Source organism: Bos indicus x Bos taurus, chromosome 7 (assembly GCF_003369695.1).
Source record: "Bos indicus x Bos taurus breed Angus x Brahman F1 hybrid chromosome 7, Bos_hybrid_MaternalHap_v2.0, whole genome shotgun sequence".
Lineage (NCBI taxonomy): Eukaryota > Metazoa > Chordata > Mammalia > Artiodactyla > Bovidae > Bos > Bos indicus x Bos taurus.
Window position 1 is genome coordinate 94,229,430 of NC_040082.1, and position 24,016 is coordinate 94,253,445.

A 24,016-nucleotide genomic window follows, 5' to 3' on the forward strand; every position below is an offset into this window, starting at 1 on the left:
ATTGAACCTTGACCCCCATGAGGGTAAGGGGTGGGTGTCACTCATCTCTGTGTGACATCACTGGCCATCTTTGGGCTCAGGGCACAGCTACACAGGCAGATCTCAGCCCTGCTGGGAAGGTCAAAGGCAGACATCCAAGGGTGAGGCCTGCAGTAGTCAGGTACAAGCCTGTCCAGCCTGTTCTTGGTTATTTCACTTTAAAGACACGTGGTCACCTTTGCACACTTCTCCTGGGGTCTCTGTGGCTCTCTTGTTACCCTAGCTGACTTGATGAGGACAGCCTCACCCCCCCACACGGCCCAGAGACACGCCCACCCTTGGGAACTGGGCAGACACTCTGCCCTTGCCCTTGGCCCACCTGGCTTTCCTGGCAGGTTTGATTTATTTTTGTTGTTGTTTGGTCAGTTGCTGAGTCATATCTGACTCTTTGCAAACCCAAGGACTGCAGCACACCAGGCTTCCCTGTCCTCCACTATCTCCTGGAGTTTGCTCAAATTCACGTCCATTGAGTTAGTGATGCTATCTAACCATCTCATCCTCTGTTGCCCACTTCTCCTCCTGCCCTCAATCTTTCCTAGCATCAGCGTCTTTTCCAATGAGTCAGCTCTTCCAATCAGGTGGCCAGAGTATGGGAGCTTCAGCTTCAGCATCAGTCCTTCCAATGAATATTCAGGGTTGATTTCCTTTAGGACTGACTGATTTGATCTCCTTGCTGTCCAAGGAACTCTCAAGAGTTTTCTCCAGCTCCACTGTTCAAAGGCATCAATTCTTTGGCGCTCAGCCTTTGTTATGGGTTTATTTATTTACTTATCTATCTATCTAGGCCATGCTGTGCAGCTTGTGGCATGTGGGGTCTTAGTTTCCAGATCACGGTTTGAACCCTGGCCCTCAGCATTGAATGCTCAGAGTCCTAACCACTGGCTCACCAGGGAAATTCCTCCTGGCAGGTTTTAAACCTCTGTGTCTGAAAGCAGACCAGATGGAATCCCACTACCCATTTGGAATTGGGGTGGTGGGCCAGGCCGCCTCTAGTTTGTCAGGGGAAAGAGAGGGAGGGGCTGTGGGTGGTCTTGTCTCTAGCCTTCCAAGATCAGAACCTTGTTTCCCTCGGGCTCCTCCAGCCCCAGAATTCTGAGAGATGGAGGAGGCTCTTTCTACATTGTGAGGTGACCTCTGATTAGGAAATTTTGATGGCACACTACGGAAAAACTTGGGTGCATGGGGAGAAACCACACTCTTCCACGAAAACTGTTCAAAGCTCCTTTTCCTTCTAGCACATCTGAGAGTTAGGGATGCTTTGTGGCGTAAAACATACTCTAACTGGAAACATTCACGTGAGACCTTTATTCTGGCAGAAGTGGGCCAGTCTGTCCCCATTATCCCTCAAGTAGTTTAGCATCATTTCCTCACAGGGACATGATGTGTAGAAAAATATTACTCTGACATTGCTGGGAAAAAAAGAGGCTGGGGTAGGGCAGTCAGGCACAGCTAGATTTTAGTACCCAGTCAGTAGAGGTTAATTATGTTAATTAAGCAGCTGGTGTACTGCCTACAGTCAGTTCTTAACATTCTTAATAAACCTTAACTTGAAAGTTTTTTCTGGCGGGGGCGGGGGGGGGGGGGGAACACTGGCTTAATTATTCCACCAATAAATAAGGTACATCTCTAAATTAATATCTAATGTCAAGATGGAATTTCTCTAAATTATTCTTGTTTTGTAAAGATAAGAGCTAACTAAAGCAAACTGCTATTGGTGAGTCATCTTAAAGAAAAAAAAAAAGAACAAAGCAGAACATTCTTGGGCTTAAATCCAGGCAGCTGCATATTATGCTCCTGGAGAAAAATGCAGTCCAAACTCCTTACCTGCACAGATTGCTGGCTGAAAAGAAATGGTCCTCAGGAAACTCAGGTAAGGGCTCATGCAAAAATGTCACCTCTGTCACTGTTACCTGGATTTGATCCCTCAATTATAGTAGAGGAATGAACTTAAAAAAAAAAAAAAAATTTTTTTTTTAAAGATAAAATTAAAAACCAGCCAATACTCTTGTCATCATTCACAAATGACTCTGCCCCAATATCTGTTTGCCTGGGTGGTACGCTGACAGCTGTCATCACAGTGAATATACCCCAGAAGGTAAAGAATCCTCCTGCCACTGCAGGAGCCACAGGCTCGATCCCTGGGTTGGGAAGATCCCCTGGAGAGGGGAATGGCAACCCATTCCAGTATTCTTGCCTGGAGAATCCCATGGACAGAGGAGCCTGCTGGGCTATAGTCCATGGGGTTGCAAGAGTCGAACATGACTGAGCACAGCACAGGGCATGGTCTTTGAATCATTTTAATCATTTCCCTGTAGTCAGATGTCAGAGCCATGTATTTCAATAATATACGCAAGCGTCAAGGGGACAGAATTGCAAAGGCAGAGATTAGAAAACGCTTTATGATTTCAGATCTGTGTCAGTAAACTGCTTCTCCAAATAAATGTACCGACGAGAACAACACTGCAGGAAAATAGGAAAACGGGAGTAAGGAAAGATAACCCTGGGAGGGGACACAACAGACTGACAGCTAGCCGCAGTTGCAAGGGATTGTGGGTATTTCCCCTCATTTTTCTGTTTTCCAAATTCCCTGTGATGGCCATATGACCTTTATAGTTAAAAAAAAAAAAAAGAAAAGGTTAATATTAGGAGGAAGCTGAATGCAGGGTGTGTGGGAACTCTGCACAATCTTATTTTTTTTTTTTTTTGCTGAAGCTGTGAGGTTTATGGGATCCTAGTTCCACCACCAAGGATTGAACCCAGGAGCTGGTGGTGAAAGTGCTGAGGCCCAGCTACTGCACCGCCAGGGAATTTCTACATGATCCTTTTTTTTTTTTTTAGATTTTCTTCAAAGATCTAAAATTATTTCAAACGATTTAGCATTTGGATGGCTGGAGTCTTCTTTAAATTTCTGATTAAAAGGAAATTAGAGAGGAGAGTCTCTACCATAGGTTTGGTTTCAAGCAGGAAACCTGACAAATTTCCATTAATGGAAAGGCTGTTGGATCTATACCAAATGGCAGGCAAATAAAAGTGCATTTATCTACTTTAAATATTGAAGGTCTATGACTTTTAAAAAGAAGTGCTGGGGCTTCCCTGGTGGACCAGTGGTTAAGACTCCACGCTTCCACTGCAGGGGGCTCGGGGTATGAAGAAGAGAAACAAGGAGAAACAAAGTGGGCAGAGGGGGGAGGGACACTGTCATGGGCCTTTAGAGGTGCCTCGGGTTTATACTTTTTCCTTGAAACTGAAGCTACAGAAAAGTTTATGCATGAGGGTCCTAGATCAGATTTGCCTCTGGAAGCGGCTGATGCAACCAGGGAGCAGTAATGGAAGGAGCCAGGGGTGGAGAGTGCCAGGACTGCTGACACGGGGGATGGGCAGGGGCAGACTCAGGGCAGGGAGAGGGGAGGGGTGACCTTTGACCTAGGATGGGAGTCGCCCAAGCTGCTTGGGAGGTCTCAGGTGACAGCTAGATGCAGGAGTGGGGCCCTCAAGAGACAGTCCAGAAGAGGGATGGAGACTTGGGCAGACGACAGTACCTGAAGCCAAGGAGTGGACGAGACTCCAGAGCTGGAGAGACTGCTTTGCAGAGCTGCCTGGGGACTGGATGGGGCAAGACATGGCAACGATGGCCCTCAGGGTCCCTGGCTGCTGCATGTAGTGCAGAACAGCGGGCAGAGGGAGTTCATCTCAGAAGCACTGCTTCATCAACTGAAATCTGTAGGCTGTTTTCTCACAGGCTGTCATTCAGTCCTCGTTCTCCATCCTGTATTTCCCTAGCTGCTAATTTAGACCAATGGTTCTCATCCTGGGGTAATTTGGCATTTGGGGGACATTTGGCAGCATCTGAAAACAGTCGAGATCATCATCAGGGGTCGGGGGTGCTCCTGACATCCTAGGTCACTACTAAGGATACTGCTCGGCACCCCAACCACAGAGAACCATCCGGCCCCAAATGTCCACAGTGCCCAGGGTGGGAAAGGCCACGTGAGACCCGGACATGGAAACTGAAACATTCTTTGCCCTGAAGCCCACCTTGCTGGCTTCAGTCACTGAGACCTGGGGGCTCTGATGACACAGAGATGGGGGCCACCCTAAAGCTTTGATAAGCAAACCTTCCACATCTGTGTCTTTCTAAATTACATGGTAAATGACTGGTCAGGACAGAGCAGAGGATGGAACCCAGGAGCGGTCTCCCTCTAATTAACTCACCAAATGTGAGCACATGTGCTCAGTCACTCAGTTGTGTCCGACTCTGTGACCCCATGGACTGCAGCCACCAGGCTCCTCTATCCATGGGATTCTCCAGACAAGAATAATGGGTTGCCATTTCCTTCTCCAGGGGAATTAACTTCCTAATTAATGCCCTTTGGGAACTTTCACCCAACTTATTATAAGCCTGGCTAAAGGGTGATTAGCTCAGAATCATCTTAACGTCTCCGTGTACTTCCTTCTACCCCAAGAATGTTGTCTAGGAGCAGATCTGACCTTCCCATCGCCCGGTGTTCCACCCCACTTTCCTGGTCGACTGACCAGACCGTCACCTGCCAGAGGAGGAAATAAGGCTGCTGTGACACCATTTCTTCCCAGGGATGCATGCTGGCTTTAGGGCTTACAACCGCAGCTTTGATGACCCACTCTTCTGGGTGACGGAGGCATGATGGCGGGTCGGCTGTCTCTAGTTGGGGGATGGCCCTGGCCAATCCTTCTGCTTCCTCCCCAGGCCTGAGACCACACTTGCCAGATGTCAGATGCTTCTGCTGGGATGCCCAGAAACGTCAGAGGTCATGGGTATCTGAGACTTGCTTTTAAGTTCTTACAACTCTCTGGTGTCAGGCCCAACTAGCGTAGAGAAGCCTTACGATCCAACAATGAAAAACCAAACGACTGATTCAAAAACGGGCAAAGGGTGTGAATACGTATTTCTCCAAAGAACATACAGAAATGGTGCAACTAAAAGACTCCGCATGCTATAACTAAAATCCTGCATGCCACAGGTAAAAGAGCCTGCATGCTGCAACCAAGACCCAGCGCAGCCAAATAAATACATACTTAAAAAAAAAAAAGATAGCGAGAAGTAGCCAATAAGCCTGTGAAAAGCAGTTCAACATCCCTATTGTTAGGAAAATGCAAATCAAAACCACGATGAAATGCCACTTCACACCCACTAGCATGGGATGATGTAAAATGACAAGGGTAGGGGAGGATGCAGAGAAACTGGAATCCTCCTATGTTGCTGGTGGAAATGTAAAACGGTGCAGCTGCTTTGGGAAAGTTTGGCAGTTCCTCAAGAAGTCAAACGAATTACCATGCAGTCCAACAATTCCACTTCTGGGTATGGACCCAAGAGAACTGACAGCAGGGACTCAAACAGGTATCTGCACACCCGTGTGCATAGCATCGTGATTCACAACAGCCAAGAGGTGGAAGCAACCCAAGGGTCCGTGAACAGATAAATGGACAAACAAAATGAGATATAGCCATAAGATGGAACAGTACCCAGCCTTAAAAACGAAGGAAATTCTCATGCCTGTTACAAGCTGGATGAGCCCCGGGGACATCATGCTCTGTGAAACAAGCCAGTCACAAAAGGACAAATACTGCATGATTTTACATATACGAGGGGCTGAGTGTAGGCAGATTCTCAGAGACACAAAGTAGAATGGTGGGTAACACAGTCTGGGGAGCCAGTGTTTCATGGGGACAGGGTCTGGGAAGATAAGAAAGTCCAGGAGATAGATGGTGGGGATGGTGGTGTAGCGATGTGAATCTACACTTAAAACCAGTTAGAATGTTTCCTAAGAAAAAAAAGGCACGACTAGAGCTAGAGGGGCCTTGCCCTTCAGAGTGAGGCTGCAGCTCGGCCATCGTGGATTTTAGCTTCCTCCCACAAACCTGACATCCTGGGCGTCTTTCCTCTCTACTGACAGCTATCTTGCATGATGGACAGGGCACTGAGAGCTTCCTCAAGAAACTGATTCCGACACCCAGGGAATTGCTCAGGGCTCTAAAAGTGGCCCGGAAGGTCCCTGCTGCCCACTTTTAGTGGTCGCTCCTCAGAGCTCCCTTAGCGTTTGACAAGGGTGGTTCAGGGAAATAAGGAAACAAAACTGCTATGTTTAGTGTTTTTGAGTCATTCTGATGAACAAGTTTACCCACTGCATGGAGGGGAAGGGGAGGCAGCGGGTAGGGAGGGGGAGGAAGGGTGTCTCTGGAACTTTTTACCAAGAGTAAACTAGTAACTACCATGTGATCCAGCAATCCCACCCCTGGGTACATATCAGGAGAAAAGTTTAATTTGAAAAGACACAATGCAGCCCTATGTTCATAGCAGCACTATTTATAACAGACAAGACATGGAAGCAACCCAAATCATCAACAGGTGACTGGCTTAAGAAGATGTACACACCCACCCACCCACCCACACAATGAAATATTACTCAGCCATAAAAAAGAATGAAATAATGCCATTTAGAGCAACACGGATGGCCCTAGAGATGATCATACTAAGTGAAGGAAGTCAAACAGAGAGAAACAACCATCATGGGACATCACTTATATCTGGAATCTTAAAAAATGATACAAATGACCTTATTCACAAAACAGAAACAGACTCACAGACATAGAAAACAAACATGGTTACCAAAAGGGAGAGTGCCAGGTAGGAGAGATGAATTAGGAGTTTGGGATTAACACATACACACTGCTGCTGCTAAGTTGCTTCAGTAGTGTCCGACTCTGTGCAACCCCATAGACGGCAGCCCAGTAGGCTCCTCTGTCCCTGGGATTCTCCAGGCAAGAATACTGGAGTGGGTTGCCATTTCCCTCTCCAGTGCATGAAAGTGAAAAGTGAAAGTGAAGTCGCTCAGTTGTGCCCAACTCCTAGCGACCCCACGGACTGCAGCCTATCAGGCTCCTCCGTCCATGGGATTTTCCAGGCAAGAGTACTCAATAAGGATCTACTATATAGCACAGGGAACTATACTCAATATCTTGTAATAACTCATAATAGAAAAGAATCTGAAAAAGAACACACATGCACACACACACACATAACTGAATCACTTTAAACTAACTAATATTTAAAGTGTTTAAATATTTAAAGTGTTTAAATTAAAGTGTTTAAATCACTTTAAACACACATAACTAATCACTATAAACTAACATGATATTGTAAATGAACTATTGTAAATGAACACTTCAACTAAAAAATATTCTATAGTGCTAAAAAAAAAAAGAGTAAACTACTAAGAATCACTCCTAAATGATAACACCGATCACCAGGGCAAACAGCCTTCCGACATGAGGATGAAAGGGCAAATCGGGTCGGGAGGACAAAGGTGTGATCGTGATGCTTCGATACGAACATGGCTGGGATACGAACAGCCTATCAGGCTCCTCCGTCCATGGGATTTTCCAGGCAAGAGTACTCAATAAGGATCTACTATATAGCACAGGGAACTATACTCAATATCTTGTAATAACTCATAATAGAAAAGAATCTGAAAAAGAACACACATGCACACACACACACATAACTGAATCACTTTAAACTAACTAATATTTAAAGTGTTTAAATATTTAAAGTGTTTAAAGTGTTTAAATCACTTTAAACACACATAACTAATCACTATAAACTAACATGATATTGTAAATGAACTATTGTAAATGAACACTTCAACTAAAAAATATTCTATAGTGCTAAAAAAAAAAAGAGTAAACTACTAAGAATCACTCCTAAATGATAACACCGATCACCAGGGCAAACAGCCTTCCGACATGAGGATGAAAGGGCAAATCGGGTCGGGAGGACAAAGGTGTGATCGTGATGCTTCGATACGAACATGGCTGGGAAGGACGGGAGGAGGACGCCCCTGCACAGCTCAGGCATGTCCCAGAGCTTATCCGCTTCCCTTTGCTCCATTTCCCACCACTTTCTGGTATTAGGCAAAGAGGCACCTTCAGCCTCATTCACAAGGAATTCAGACCTTAAAAAAAGCATGCACTTTGTGGATAAGTTATTTCATCCCTCTGAGGGCAAGGCCAGAGGCAGGACTGTAGGGGCCCCAGCAAAACCATTCCACCCGCTGAGGCCCTGCTAGCAAGTCGGCAGGCTTTCCTCATTGGCATGTTGTAAACAATTATGCAAATTCAACTGACTGTCCAGAAATCAGAATGACGTGATAAAAACATTTTAATGAAAACAAAGTGATTTTGAAAAGATTAATTCAGGTGTAGCTACGACGCATCTGAAATCTTGCAGAAAACCCCAACTGGCCTGATTATGTAATAGTATTATTTTTCAAACCTTCAATGCGGGAAATAAAGAGCAAACGTCAGCAGAGGTGGCTGTGAGGAGGGCAGGGGAAATCAAACACTTGACGCAGGTCAGTGGGTTTCTCTTTCAGTAGATAAAAACCATTCTGTTCAAGGAGGAAGGCAGGAAAGAAAAACACAAACCTACAACGCTAAAAGGAAAAACAAAACTGAACCTTGCTTGCAATGGCCTGGGAAATTATTCAAGGGCACTGCACGTCTGTGAAGAGAACTGAAATGGTGTCAGAGGTTGGGGAGGCTTAGCAAGAAGACCTTTCATGGGGAGTTCCCAGTGCACACACACCTGCCAGGAACTCCTGTCCCCTCTGTAGGTGTGTCCCTCACCGTATTTACAGGATCAGAATCATGGGCCTAGAAAGAGAACAGGAAAAATCAGGAGTCTGTTGTAAAATCAGGTGGTGGCAGACTCTGGCCCTTGGGCCAGCGACCGGTTTTAGTCAATAAAGTTTTATCGGCACCCAGGCCACGCCCACTTGCTGTCTGGGACTGCTTTAGCAGGTAGGGCAGCTGTGACCAAGGCTCTGTGGCCTGCAGAGGCTGTATTTACTCCTGGGCTTTTTATAGAAAAAGAATGCTGAGCCCTGGTCTACCGTATCTAATTGGTTTGTTTTGGAAAGGAGGGCCTATTCCCTGCAATCAACATGCACCCAGAAGGGCTCATGTGATACTCCCCTTTTTAATTCCTGACACACACAGGGAATGGAATAAAGGAAGCAGGGAAGTGGTTTAGCTGTGTGGAGTCATTACTGAATTCCAGAGCCCTGAAACGGCTCATGTTGGTAGCAAACAGGTATGAGGGGTGGGTTTCTGACCATCTCAAGATCCCCACTGTCCTGAGAATGCTGGTTCTAACTGGCTCCTACATTTGGAAAATTCCAGAACCTTGCAAAACCTTCATTAGTATTCCTTTTAGTACTGCAACGCTGTGAGCTTGAATACATTTTAATATATCTCATGTCTCAAGGTCAGGGAGAAAACACTTTTCATGTGCTTATGTAAGCTAGGTGGAGGGCTGGGCAGACAGAACTTTTTTTCCCTCTCTAAGGCAACAAGACTTTTGTATTTAAGAGGGTGGTATCTGAACACATGGAGAAGGAGCAGATTATGCAGAGGACAGGCAAATAGCCAAACATTTTGACCCACTGTAATGTATTAGGCACCAATTTATACTTTACAGCAAATTATACCCACAGAGGATTCAGATTTAGACGCTTCCCAAGCAAGGAACTAGTTCTCCTTAAGGTCAATCTCTTTCCTCTCCTCACTTAAACTGGGCTCCTGAGAGCGAGCTCGAGTCCAACCCTTAATTTTAAAATACCTGGAAGTTACGATGTGTTCTAAAGAATGTACGGATTAAGTACTAGCAACTCCTGTAAGCCTGTTCTCATTTACAAGTCACTGGAAACACAGAGCTCCTGCGGTGGGTGGCATAAAATCCCCCCCAGTTTCATGTCCACCCGGAACCCCAGAAGGTGGCCTTATTTGGACATGGGGTCTCTGCAGATATAATCAAGTCAAGGATCTCAAGATGAGATCATCCCGGATTTAGGGTGGGCCCGAGATCCAAATGATGGTGTCTTTATAAGGGAAAGAAGAGGGATATTTGGACGCGGAGAGACACACAGATATGGAGACAGGCACCAGAGGAGGAGGCCACGTGAAGACGGAGGCGGAAGAAAGGATTAACAAGGCCCTATTGCACAGCACGGGGAACTACATTCAATAGCTGGGGACAAACCACCAGGGAAAAGAAAGTGGAAAAGAATATATAGGGACTTCCCTGGTGGTCCAGTGGCTAAGACTCCACACTCCCAACGCAGGCGGCCTGGGTCTGGTCCCTGGTTTGCGAACTAGATCCTGCATGCTGCAACAGTTCGCATGCCTCAACTAAGACCCAGTGCGGCCAAAATAAATACTTATTTAAAACAAAACAAAACACAGCTAGATCCAGGTGACAACATGGATGAAGCCTGAAAACGTTACATTAAGTAAAATAAATCAGATGCAAAAGGCTGCCTGTTGTGATTTCATTGATAGGAAATGTCCAGAATAGGCAAGTACATAGAGATGGGAAGTAGATTTGTGCCTGGGGATGGGGAAAAGGGGAGTGATGGCTAATGGGTACGAGATTTCCATTGTGGATGGTGAGAATGTTCTGGAATTAAGACAGTGGGTATGATTGCACAACACTGTGACTATATTACAAACCACTGACTCATACGTTTTAAAAGGGTGAATATTATGGTATATGAATTTTCCAGGCAAGAATACTGGAGGAGGAACCATTCCCTTCTCCAGGGGCTCTTCCCAACCCAGGGATTGAACCTAGGTCTCCCTCATTGCGGGCAGATTCTTTACTGTCTGAGCCTCGAGGGAAGCCCCATGAATTATAATACCCCAATTAAAAAAAGGAGCAGCAGAATGGTTGAGCCTGTGAATGGCAGAGCTCACCCCAGTAGGTGGGGAAGTCTTCCCCTTTGATTGAAGCTCTGGGAACATTCTAGAAGAAGGAAAAACACCCCAAGGAAGGTTTTAGCTTCCTGATCATCAGCGGGGCTGGGGTGGAAGGGGGAACCTGGTGACAGATTTGGAAGCACTGATTTACCAGGTGGGACTTAAAATAACTGTTCCTTGGATTTCTGGAGGAGACCACTGTGGTTGCACTTCATTTAAGGAAAAAACTATCCATTTATTCATTTTGAAAGACGTGATTCTTTAAAGTTAAAAACACAAAGAGCAAAGTTGCATTCACTGTTGCAATTCTAGGACCTGGTTCACAGCAGGTACCGGATAATAAATAATCTGCTGAATGAATGAATGACCGAGTGAGCGAATGAACAAACACACCCAGACGCTGTGGGAGCGCTCCACTAGCAATAACAGCCCTAGGAAGCAAGGAGTGGTATGTTTGTAATGCGATGGACAGGAAACCAAGGATTAGAGAGTTCAGGTAGCCTCCCCAACAGGACAGAAGCAGACCCAAGTGCCCTGCTGTCATCTTTGTGTCCAGGTGCTCATGGTCCTGTGTGCAGAGAAGGGGCCTCGAGGCAGGCCAGCAAAGGAGGAGTGACAGTGGCCTCCTGACAAAGGCCTGCAGTGAGAAGGGAAAGTGAGGCAGGGCAGGGCTGTGAGCCGGGGGCTCCCGAGTCAGACAAGAGGAAAACCAGGTGTGCTGTGCGCTCAGTCACTTTAGTTTTGTCTGACTCTTTGCAATCCCACGGACTGTAGCCCGCCAGGCTCCTCTGCCCATGGGATTCTCCAGGCAACAATACTGGAGTAGGTTGCCCTGTCCTCCTCCAAGGGACCTTCCTGACTCAGGGATCGAACTCGCGTCTCCTGCATTGGCAGGTGGATTCTTTACTGCTGAGCCGCATGGGAAACCAGGTGTGCAATTTTGCTATTTTGTTTGTGTCAATCTACCACAAACAATGGCTGAGAACAACACAAATATATTCTCTTTTGGTTCTGGAGGTCTGAAGTCTGAAACAGCAGGGTTGCGATCCTTCCAGAGGCTCCAGGGTAGAATGTTTCCTGACCTCTTTCAGCTTCTAGAGGCTGCCTGCTTCCCGTGGTTCGTGGCCCCTTCCTCCATCTTCAAAGCCAGCATCTTCTTTTGAAAAATTTTTTATACATGTTTATTTATTTATTTTTGGCTACACGGGTGTTCACTGCTGTGCACAGGCTTTCTCCATTTGCAGTGAGTTGGGGCTACTCTCTAGTTGGGGTATGCGGGCTTCTCACTGTGGTGGTTCCTTTTGTTGCAGAGCATAGGCTCTAGAGCTCTGAGGCTTAGTTGCATTGAAGCATGTGGAATCTTCCTGGACCAGGGACTGAACCCATGATCCCTGAATCAGCAGGCAGATTCTTAACTACTGGACCACAGGGAAGTCCTAAAGCTAGCATCTTCTAACCTGTCTCTGACCTCTGCTTTGGTCATAGCATCACCTTCTCTGACCCAGACCCTCCCGCCTCCCTTGCATAAAGACCCTAGTGACGACACTGGAGCCATCTAGATAACCAAGGATTATCTCCCCACCTCCAGATCCTTAACTAACTCACACCTGCAAAATTCCTTTTGGCCACGGTAGGTCATCTATTCAAAGTTCTTGGGGGTTAGGACATGGGCATCTTTGGGCCATATTTCCACAGGATCAATGGGGTGGGAGAGGTCCGCTATAGTTCCAGAACAGAAAAGAGATGTAGATGTCTCCTTGATCTCTAGAACCACAACTCTCCATGAATAACACCTTGGTGTGTGTGTGTGTTAGCTGATGCCTGCTGGAAATGGCCAGAAAAGCCTGGAAAAGCAAGGATGGGAAATCAGCCGGCTGAAGGGCATCAGGCTTCTGAGGCTGGTTACATAAGCACACGAGTCAGGTTGCTGTTCTGCTGTCAGATTTCATTTTTGAAGGTTTTCACATCACTTTGCTGCTGGATTCTCCAACTCTCCCCTCCCCCCTCTTCCCCCAACCCCTAGCAGGCAGCGCCTGCTTTCTAAATAGACACCGTGGGACTTTCCTGAGGGTCCAGCTGGCTAAGACTCCTCGCTCCCCATGCAGGGGGCAGGGGTTCCATCCCTGGTTGGGGAACTTGATTCCACATGCCCCAACTAAAGATTGCGAGTGCCATGGGTTACCCTTCTGCCCCGCTCCCCTTCCATCCCAAAGAGCTACAACTTCAGGGTCCCTGGTGGTCTACAGATGAATACTTTTCAATGTTCTAGACCTCTGAAAGACCCTGGGATGGGGTGGAGGTGGGGAGGCGAGAAGAGAGCCTTGATCTGACGGGAGGGCACAGTCTTCCCCAATCTTCAAAGCAAGACAAACTTGGAGAGAGCTCCAACTAGCCAGACCAGTGAGGGTAGGCTCCTGGGAGCTGCAGGCTGTGTAGGGAAGCGTTCTCCTAGCTGATGACGTTGGGGCCCAGCATCCATCTGGTCACCTCCGTCACCCTCTCTCCCACACTACCACCGACAAAGCCCTCACTCATCTACCTGTGAAGCGACCTGAACTCTGTCCTCTTTCTACAGTCCTTGTTTGTTTGGGTTCAACGGATCATCACCTCTCAGGCCACCCTGTCTCCAGACTCCCCCCTTTCCTGTTCCGCCACCCGAGGATGGAGGCCGCCATTGGGTCCACCCTGGCCTATAAGATACGATGGATGGCACATCATTTCCTGACTCTGAGCCTCTGTACACCATTCTCCCTCTGCTCACAGCCGCTGAGGCCTGGCCTGGCCACCACCCCTCCACAGAGGACTCTCCCGCCTGGGACACAGCCAGGGTGACACTGTGACCCCAAGTCTCTGCCTCAACTGGCCTGTCCTAACGGACAGCACTGAGGACCCTAACTGTCTCCCACGTGGCAGGGACCTGAGTCTATAATCTACTTTCTCGTTTAGTCGCTAAATCACATCCGACTCTTTGTGACCCTATGGGCTGTAGCCCACCAGGCTCTTCTCTCCATGGGATTTCCCAGGCAAGAATACTGAAGCAAGTTGCCATTTCCTTCTGCAGGGGATCTTCTTGACCCAGAGATTGAATCCGGGTCTCCTGCATTGCAGGTGGATTCTTTACCACTGAGCCACCGGGGAAGCCCCTCAACAGCTTTCTTGAAATGGAATTAAAATACTACGTAAGTCATCCTTTTCAAGTGTACAGTCCGATGGCTTTCAGTTTATTCAGAGTTGTGTGTCAGTTTCAGAACATTTTCCTTACCCTCAAAAGGAAGCCTGGACCCCTTAGCTGTCACTCACCATTTCCCCCTCTCCCCACCCCAGGCAACCACTAATCTACTTTTCTGGTGTCTCCATGAATTTGCCTGTTCTGGATATTCTGTGTAAATGGAATCAGACCCTATGTGGCCTTTGGGGACTGGCTTCTTTCATTGAGCTTTCACACAGTTTTGAGACTCAGCCAAGTTGTAGAGTGTGTCAATGCTTCATTCCTTTGCACTGCTGAAGAACAGTCCACCGCATGGATGGCCCACATTTTCTTTCACCCATTCTTCCTTTTTTTTTTTGGCCACACTGCATGGCTTGTGAGGTCTCAGTTCCCTGACCAGGGACTAAACTGGAGTCACAACAGTGAAAGCCTGGAATCCTGAGGCCACAGGGAACTTCCTGGCCCACGTTTTCTTTATCCATTCATCAGCTGATGGACATTGAGATTGTTTCTACTCTTTGGCTGTTGTGAACAATGCTCCTGTGATGTTTTTGTGCCAATTTTTGTGTAGACCTAGGCTTTGGCACCCCAGTCCAGTACTCTTGCCTGGAGAATCCCATGGACGGAAGAGCCTGGTGGGCTGCAGTCCATGGGGTCGCTAAGAGTCCGACACGACTGAGCAACTTCACTTTCACTTTTCACTTTCATGCATTGGAGAAGGAAATGGAAACCCACTCCAGTGTTCTTGCCTGGAGAATCCCAGGGACAGGGGAGCCTGGTGGGCTGCCGTCTATGGGGTCTCACAGAGTCGGACACGACTGAAGCGACTTAGCAGCAGGAGGCTTTCTTTTCTATTTGGCACATACCTAGGGGTGGAACTGCTGGATCTTATGGTAAATCTAATGTCTGACCTTTAGAGGCACTGCCAGACTGTTTTCACAGTTGCTGCCCTGTTCTACAGTCCTACCAGCAGTGTCTGAGGGTCTCCATCTTTCCATCTTCCTGTTTCTCTTTCAGTTCTTAGACAGAGAGCCCCTGAGGGGATGATGCAAAGGGTCACAAGGATCTGCCATCACTCCCATGTCCTGGCATGATGAGAACTGACTCCCAGATGACCCAGAGCTGATTCCCTTACTGCCATGATGCCCAGGGATGCTCCCCATTTTATCTGGTCAGTTACTGTCCATTTCACTCTTATGAGGGGACGGAGGAGTACACTAACCCTACTGTGGATGACTTCACAAGTTATTCTTCTAAATTCAATTTCCCTCTGAAAATTAATCTCAGCAAATCAGAGTCATCCATGAACAGTGTAACTGTCCTGGTGTGCTGCAGTCTTCGGGATTGCAAAGAGTCAGACACAACCGAGTGACTGAACAACAAATTGTCCTCATGGGATCACAATGGATTCCAGCCAAGCAGTCTGATGGGGTCCTGCCGTCCCTGCACCCCACACTGTGATGGAGGGGGCACCCACTTAGACCCTCTTACTGTGGCCTTTCTCTCCTCCTGAAACCCATCTGTAGGAATGACCAGCTGATAAAATGTCCCGGCGGTTGACAGTGGTGACAGTTGTGTGAGCTTGTGAATGTTCTAAAACCCACAGAAAGGCACCCTTTAAAAGGGTGAATTTTATGGTATGTGAATTATGTTTTAATGAAGCTTTTTTTTTTTTCTTTTAAAGTGACATGCATTTACAGATGTAGAGAAGAGACTTGTGGACATGAGGTGGTGGTGGTGGTGGTGGTGGTGGTAAGGAGAGGGTGGACGACTAGAGACACTTGCATTGACATTTACACCATTTCCTCCTCCAGAGGATCTTCTAATTCAGGGATCGAGCTTGCATCTCCTGCACTGGCAGGTGGATTCTTTACCGCTGAACCACCAGGGAAGCCATATATGCACTACCGTGTGTAAAACAGATAGCTAGTGGGAACTGCTGTATAGCACAGGGGGCTCAGCCCCGCGCTCTGTGGGATGGGGGCGTGGGAGGGAGACTCAAGAGGGAGGAGGTATATGTATACAGGAGAAGGCAACGGCACCCCACTCCAGTACTCTTGCCTGGAAAATCCCATGGACGGAGGAACCTGGTGGGCTACAGTCCATGGGGTCGCTAAGAGTCGGACACAACTGAGCAACTTCACTTTCACTTTTCACTTTCATGCATTGGAGAAGGAAATGGCAACCCACTCCAGTGTTCTTGCCTGGAGAATCCCAGGGACAGCAGAGCCTGGTGGGCTGCCGTCTATGGGGTCGCACAGATTCGGACACGACTGAAGCGACTTAGCAGCAGCAACAGCATGGCTGATTCACCATTGTTGTGCAGCAGAAACTAACACAACATTGTAAAGCGATTATATGCCAGTTAAAAAAAATTGACATGCATTCAGAATGTAACCACCTGCAATATGTTAAATATATAGCCCCTTCCTTAAAATCTTTAGAATAATTTTCTCAAGATATGGTGATACTTTGAACAAAACCAACTGCAACTTTTTTTTTTAGATTCTTTTTTTTTTTTAATTTTATTTTATTTTTAAACTTTACAATATTGTATTGGTTTGGCCAAATATTGAAATGAATCCGCCACAGGTATACATGTGTTCCCCATCCTGAACCCTCCTCCCTCCTCCCTCCCCACAAGTGCATCTTTAATCTCAATGGCAACTATGAATCTACTTAAGAACCAAAGCAGAGAAGCAGCATACCAGTTGAATTTAGTTAGCCTGCTTACCTCTGTGTTTAGCTGTGGCTCTCTTTGCAACCGTATGGATTGCAGCCCACCAGCCTCCTCTCTCCATGGGATTTTCCAGGCAAGAATACTGGAGTAGGTTGTCGTTTCCTTGTCCAGGGACTGAACCTGAGTCTCCTGTGTCTCTGGCATTGCAGGTGGATTCTTTACCGCTTACACCCAAGGCAATTTTACCGTTTACGCCCAAGGCAATTTTACTGCTTACACCCAAGGCAATTTTAATCGCACACTCAAAAAAAGCGTAGCTGCAGGGGTCCTTTCACTGAGGCCTCCTGGAGGACATTATTTGAATCAGACTGCCCCTCCCCCGTCAGCCACATTCCTCCTCCAGAAAAATTCCTAGTGGCCGCTCAGGAGCTGTGCAGGGAATTGCTTTGCACCTGGAGAGAGGGTTTACAAACCAAGAGCAGCTCTTCACCACTTTCAGGGGAAAAGTAAAGTTTAAGTCACAAATAATGAAGAAACAGTGACTAGCTGGACCTAACAAAGCCTCTGGGCTTAAAATGACTTAAGAGAGCCTAGAGGAAAATGTTTAAAAAGTCATGGGTGGAATTTGCGGAAATGGAAACAGGACCCAGGACGAGTGAAGAAAAATGAAGGAGACCTTGACACGAGGATCAGAAATATGCTAAGCACGTGGAAGGTAAACAGCCAGGGAGGCACAGCTGGTGACCACAGCCCTAGGCCGGGGGTGGGGTGGGGGTGCGCTGGTGACAAGGGCAACTGGCTGTAATCGCTACTGTGTGACAATGAAAAGTATACCAAGGTTTCCACCAGGAACAATGTACGTGCTACCACGCTTTCAACGTGGGGGCGTTCTTACCTCAGACTGAAGAAAAAAAGAGAAAGAAAAGAGATTCAAAGAATCTCCTTTCTCTCCTTCATGCCACTGAAGCGGGAAGTAAGCGATACACAATGCAAACAAGTTACACTGACCAGAATTAAAAAAACTACCCCACTCCTTTATTTTTGGGCTGAGCTGTGCTGCATGCAAGATTTTAGTTCCCTGACCAGGGACCAAACCTTTGCCCTGCAATGGAAGCACAGAGCCCTAGACACTGCACCGCCGGGGAAGCCCCTCTTACTCCTTTTAGCACAGCTTCTTCCACCCCCTTAGAAGGGCTTGACCTACAGAACTAGCAAACTACTGATAAAACATAAATTGCAACCCAGTCCAAACAACAACTGAGATGCTCACATTCTCCAGACTCTTTATTACTCGGAACGTCGACTGAAAAATATGGGCCTGAGATTTAAAAAAAAAAGAAAAAAGAAATAATGCCATTTGCAGCAATATGGATGGACCTAGAGTATTAAATGAAGTCAGTCAGAGAAAGACAAATATCATATGGTATCATTTACAGGTGGAATCTAAAGAAATGATACGAATGAATGTAACTACAAAACAGAAATAGACTCACAGACATAGAAAACAAACTTAGGGTTACCAAAGGGGATGGCAGGAAGATAAATTAAGAATTTGGGATTAACATACACACACCTGTTGTTTACCTGTTTATATATAAAACAGGTAAACAGCAAGGATCTACTGTATAGCACAGGGAACTATCGTGTAAAAAACTATAACAGAAGAGAGTATGAAAAAGAATGTATATATGTGTGTATATATACATATAGGAATATACATATATGGGAATATATTTGTATATATGGAATCCCCGGTAGCTCAGCAGTGAAGAATCTGCCTGAAATGCAGGAGATGCACATTTGATCCCTGGGTTGAGAAGATCCCCTTGAGAAGGAAACGGCAACCCACTCCAGTATTCTTGCCTGGGAAATCCTATGGACAGAGGAGCCTGGTAGGCTACAGTCCATAGGGTCACAGAGTCGGACACAACTTAGTGACTAACCAACAACAAATATATATATGTATCACTGAATCACTCTGCTGTACACTTGAAAGTAAAACAACATTGTAATCAACTATATTTCAGTAAAAATAAAAAATTAAAATACAGACCTGGGGGCATACCACATGCACAGAATATATAACATTTATTGAGCATTCACCATATGCCAGGGGCTGTGCTTCCCACCTTACATGTATTACCTCATCAAATCCACAACTGATCCTCATTCTGGGTTTAAAGATGGGGAGACTGTGACTTAAGTGGTGGAAACTGGGACCAGAAGAACCCAGATGTGATTTGACACTTAAGCCTGTGCTCTTGACACTTCTCCATACAACTCCAGAATTAATCATTCACCCGGATACCTGCAAAACCATCCCCACATCGCCCTTGGCCATAGGGCTGTTCACCTGTCCTGAACTTTCTCTAGTCAACAAGAAGAGACCTGCCCGTCTACGATCCTGGCTGGAGTTCCACTCTCCCCCAAACGGAGACAAAAGGAAGAAAAGTTGTGTTCTTCATTTCCGAGGTAAAACTTCGCCAACGCTTTTGATCCCCTGGGCCAGCCATCTCTTCTACCACTTCGATCTCAACAGAGAACCAGGTAGAAGAGAGGAGGAGAAGACAGCTACAATAAACCATGCAAGGACCAAGGGCCTCTGATTCCTGCACCGCACCATCTAAATTCTCCCACAAGAAAGAAACTGGAGGGAGAACTAAAGACCCAAAGCACACACACTTCCTATGATTTTGTGACCCTAACGATCAACTGGCAGGAGGACGTGGGCTCCACGGAGTGAGCGATGCTCGGGGGCTTCAAGTCCCCCAGTGCTGAGTTATCACCACATCTCAGGTCCTGCCCCGGGAGCTCCAGATCCCGGACGCCGAGTCCTCTCCCTGTTGAACCAGGGAGGTTGCACTGCCCGAGGGCTGGGGCTCGGCCGGAGCCGGCGGGCATCGTCTGAACTGTGCCTTCTCCAAACAGAGCCTGCATGCACGGAAGGGACAGCCTGCACTGCAGGATCCACCCACCAGTTTGGACGAGCCCACGGGGGCCGGCCCCGAAGCCGAGGCAGCCTCGGGGGTCCTGCGCCCGAGGCCACCCGCGGGAACCGACGACGCCTTCGTGGGGCCCGAGGCCTCCTCCCGAGCCTCGTTCTCCTCAGACCTGCCCCGCCGCCCTCACCTCAGTCCGCCGCAGGTCACTCGCCGCCCGCAACTCCGTTAGCTTCCCCACCGCTGCTGCCGCCCGGCCTCCCGGGGTCCACGGCTGCCCTCGGCTCGGAGCCGGAAGCGGGAAGCCACGGGGGTGAGATGCGCACGCGCGGCCTCGCCCCCAAGGGCGGATCAGAGGGTGTGGACGCGGAAGGGGGCGTGGCTCGAGGGTCGGTGGGTCGCACGAACCTGGGACATTAAGGCTCATCCTGGTGATGATGCAGGCAGGGGTCTTTAGCTCGAGCTTAGGCAAGGCGAAGGGACTGAAAGGTACTTTCGAGGAGGGTGAGGGCGATCCTTGAGGGGCGGGTCAGTCGGGCAGAGGGGCGTCTAGGGGAGGGAGGTCATGAGAGGAAATCAGCGGGGTTGGGAGCCGTTTGTGGGGAGGCGGTCAGTGGGGCCCCGAGGTATTCGCGGGACTGGGAGGCGCTTAGAAGGAATCTTAAGGAGAGATTATTGGGGTTGAGGGAAGTTTTGTGGAGTCATCGGGGACGTGGGTAATTAGCAGGTCTGGGAGGGGTTTCCTGGTAGAGGATAGCAGGGCTGGGCGGGGGGCGACTTGGGGAGTTAGGGGTATCTAGAGGCAGAAAGTGGGGTACCGTGGAAGCCTGGGGACATCAAAGGGGGATTAACCCCGGGGGAGAGAAGTTTGAGAGGGGAGGATGCAAGAAATGGAGAGAACAGGTCTGTCTCCTGCGAAGAAGTGGCATCCTAGGTTACAGGAAGTGAAAATTTACAAGTCTTGAAAACATGAGTCATTTATCTCTCAGGTGATCCCAGACACTGCAACATAGATACCACCGGATACCCCAAACACATTTCAGAAACCCAGGCAGATACCATCAGATACTCAAAACTCACTTTCAGGCATGGGAAAATAGACACCCCTTGTAGATCCCTTCTCACGGAGAAGGCAAGGGCAACCCACTCCAGTACTCTTGCCCAGAAAATCCCATGGACGGAGGAGCCTGGTAGGCTGCAGTCCTTGGGGTCGCTAAGAGTTGGACAAGACTGAGCGACTTCACTTTCACTTTTCTCTTTCATGCATTGAAGGAAATGGCAACCCACTCCAGTGTTCTTGCCTGGAGAATCCCAGGGACATGGGAGCCTAGTGGGCTGCCGTCTATGGTGTTGCACAGAGTCGGATATGACTGGAGCAACTTAGCAGCAGCAGTAGGTCCCTTAAATACCCCCAAACTATTCAGAATCTGAAAAACATGCCAAATATCTCAAAAGTACTGGATACCTTCATCCAGTAGCCATCAACTACCCACAAACAGGCTTTCAGACACTCTGGAATATATCAAGCCCCACATGGAAACTTCTAGATTCCCTCCAACACAGATGCTATTAGAAACCCCCAAAGGGGTGTTCAGAGGATGAAACACATGCTGGACACCCCCACAGAGGTGTTTTCAGACGCCTATAGACATGCCAGATGCCCCTCCATGTGCCAGCATCCCCTCAAATACCATCAGCCACCCCAGTCCTGAGATTTGTCTAATCCAGGCCCTCCATAGGTGAAGAGGGTGGGTAAGAACCAGGAGAGGAGCCAAAGAGCTTTCACCTAAGGTCCAAGCTAGTCAACCAGGTCAAGATCACCCCCAAATAATCTTACTTCAAAACACACACAATCAGGATGTCCCTAGTGATCCAGTGGCAAAGACTCCATGCTCCCAATGCGAGGGGTCTGGGTTTAATCCCTGGTCAGGGAACTAGATCCCACATGCCACAACTAAGAGTTTGAATGCTGAACTAAAAGTCCTGCATGCTGCAACTGAAAGATCCCACGTGCCTCAACCAAGACCTGGTGCAGCCAAATAAATAATAATAATAAAGCCACACACAATCTGTGTTTGACAGCTCTCAATTTAGAACCTGGGTGGCGGAGTCCCCAAGTGACCTGCCTTCGGTTTAAGTCCAGACTTCATGATCAGGAGAGGGAACACGTCTAGGGAGTTGGAGGGTCCAAAAGTGCAAGAATCCCACCCCAGTGGAGGTCATCAGACACCCACCCCAGTTGAGGTCAGAAGCCCAGACACAGGTACTTTTGAGGTCTCGATGGATCTGTAAATGATCACTCTGAATGCCCATAACTTTTGGACTTTATCCCAAAGGCAGTGGGGAGTCACTGAAAGATTTTAAGCAGGAAGAGTGGCATGATCCTTATATCTAGAGCTCCCTTTGTTACCTTCAGGTTGACAAAGTTCTCCCCTAAACCCTTTCAAGGGGCCTGTCAGAAAGAAGAGGCATCTCTTGTCTTCCTCTTATCCATCTAACCATTTCCTGCTTTTACTGAGTCCTTATCATGGGCCAGGGACTCTGCCAAGAGCTAAGGATCTGTGTTTCTCAGTTTTGCTACTAATGACAGTTCATGCTTGTGCTCAGTCACTCAGTGGAGTCTGCGACACTATGGACTGTAGCCCCACCAGTTTCCTTCAATGCATGAAAGTCCTCTGTCCATGGGATTCTCCAGGCAAGAATACTGGAGTGGGTTGCCATGCCCTTCTCCAGGGAATCTTCCTGACCCAGGGATCGAACCCAGGTCTCCTGAGTTGCAGGCAGATTCTTTACTGTCTGAGCCACTTGGGAAGACCATAATGTCTGCAGACATTGCTAAATATTCTTCAGGGGGGACACAGTGGCCCTTGGCTGACAGCCATTGGAATTTAAAGTCACCTCATGCAGGCTTTAAAGTCACCCCATGCAGGCTTCCTGGGGGAGGTGGCCTTGCTCTTTGTCTTAGAGAATGAGTAAGAGTTAGGTGGTGGAAGGAGTTCCAGGAAGAGCACTGAATGAGCAAGGCACATGTGACCGGCACGAGTAGCCACGAGACTTCAGGGTGGCCGGGCGAGGGGATCTTGGGGGTTGAGTAGTGGCAGAGAAGGGTGGAGGGCTAGGTGGGGTCAGACCACGGAGGGGCCCCAAAGGTCAAGGCTAGGAACAGGACTATCAGGAATGGCACTCCACCAGCGGAGCTGGTCGCTGGGAAAGCATCTCAGCTTTACCCTGGAGACACTAATTACCTGGAACATGATTCACTTCCTGTTCTGTTCAACTTACAGTGGGGCTGTTTCCTTAAGGGGACAGTCAGTCACATCTAGCTTTGAATATCTGTGATGGGAGGTAAGCTTGTGGTGACTTACACCTGGGTGGTGCCTGCTCTCAGCCTGCTGGAGTGAGACACAGGTGTTCTGGCCTCACGTTGCTCCCTTAGACAGGTGTGGGGCTGTGGTCAGAGCCTAGGGTTAGGGTCTGTAACTAAAAGGCTAGCTTTGCCTCCATAACAAGAGCTAGCACTAGGACTTCCCTGGTGGTCCAGTGCTCTGAGAATCCTTCTGTCAATGCAGGGGACACAGATTCAATCCCTGGTCCAGGAAGATCCCACATGCCATGGAGCAAATAAACCTGTGTGCCACAACTACTGAAGCCCACCTGCCTTAGAGCCTGTGCTCCGTAACAAGAGAAGCTACTGCAGTGAGAAGCCCATGCACCGCAATTAAGAGAGTAGCCCCCATTTGCCACAACTGGAGGAAGTCCACTCAAAGCAATGAAGACCCAGTACAGCCTATAAATAAACACTACAATGTAAAAAGAGAGATATTGCCAAATGACGATGACAATAGGTGCTACCATTGCCCGTATGTACCCGGCACCATGTTGAGTGCTCATCATTTCTGTGACATGAACTCCAATCTCCCTTGATCTCAAAGGGTTGTCCTGAAAGTCAAATATTGTCTCCAGAACATGGAATTTGACTCCTGCCATCCTGAGAGTAGGCTGGATTGAGTGACCTGCTTCTAGAGAATAGAGAAGAGAAACGGGAAAAATAGCAACCTGGCAGTTGTTAACCTTACCCCGGTGATAAAGATTAATATTCTCAAGGATGTCATGTCGATAGCACTTACCCCCTTATCTGATGAGGCATAAAGGTTCCCCAAACCCATAGCCCCTCTACAATTTTAAGAAAACACCAGGACTTCCTTGATGGTGCCGTGGGAAAGAATTCATCTGCGAATGCAGGGGACACAGGTTTGATCCCTGGTCTGGGAAGATTCCACATACTGCGGGACAGCTAAGCCCATGTGACACAACTGCGCCCCGTGCTGCAAATACTGAAGCCTGAGAACCTAGAGCGTG

At 47.9% G+C, this 24,016-nt stretch overlaps 1 protein-coding gene across 3 annotated transcripts in view; it reads right to left on the reverse strand.

The window, feature by feature from the left end:
• Positions 1 to 24,016, reverse strand: part of ARHGEF18 (Rho/Rac guanine nucleotide exchange factor 18) — a 101,341-nt gene that overhangs the window by 34,978 nt on the left and 42,347 nt on the right. The window contains exon 1 of one of the 3 annotated variants that reach the window (XM_027547621.1): positions 19,848 to 19,966. The exons of the other annotated variants lie outside the window; for them this stretch is intronic. The gene's annotated coding sequence lies outside the window, so the exon portion shown is untranslated. Of the gene's footprint in view, positions 1 to 19,847; positions 19,967 to 24,016 lie in introns of those variants that run through there. 3 annotated transcript variants of the gene reach the window in all.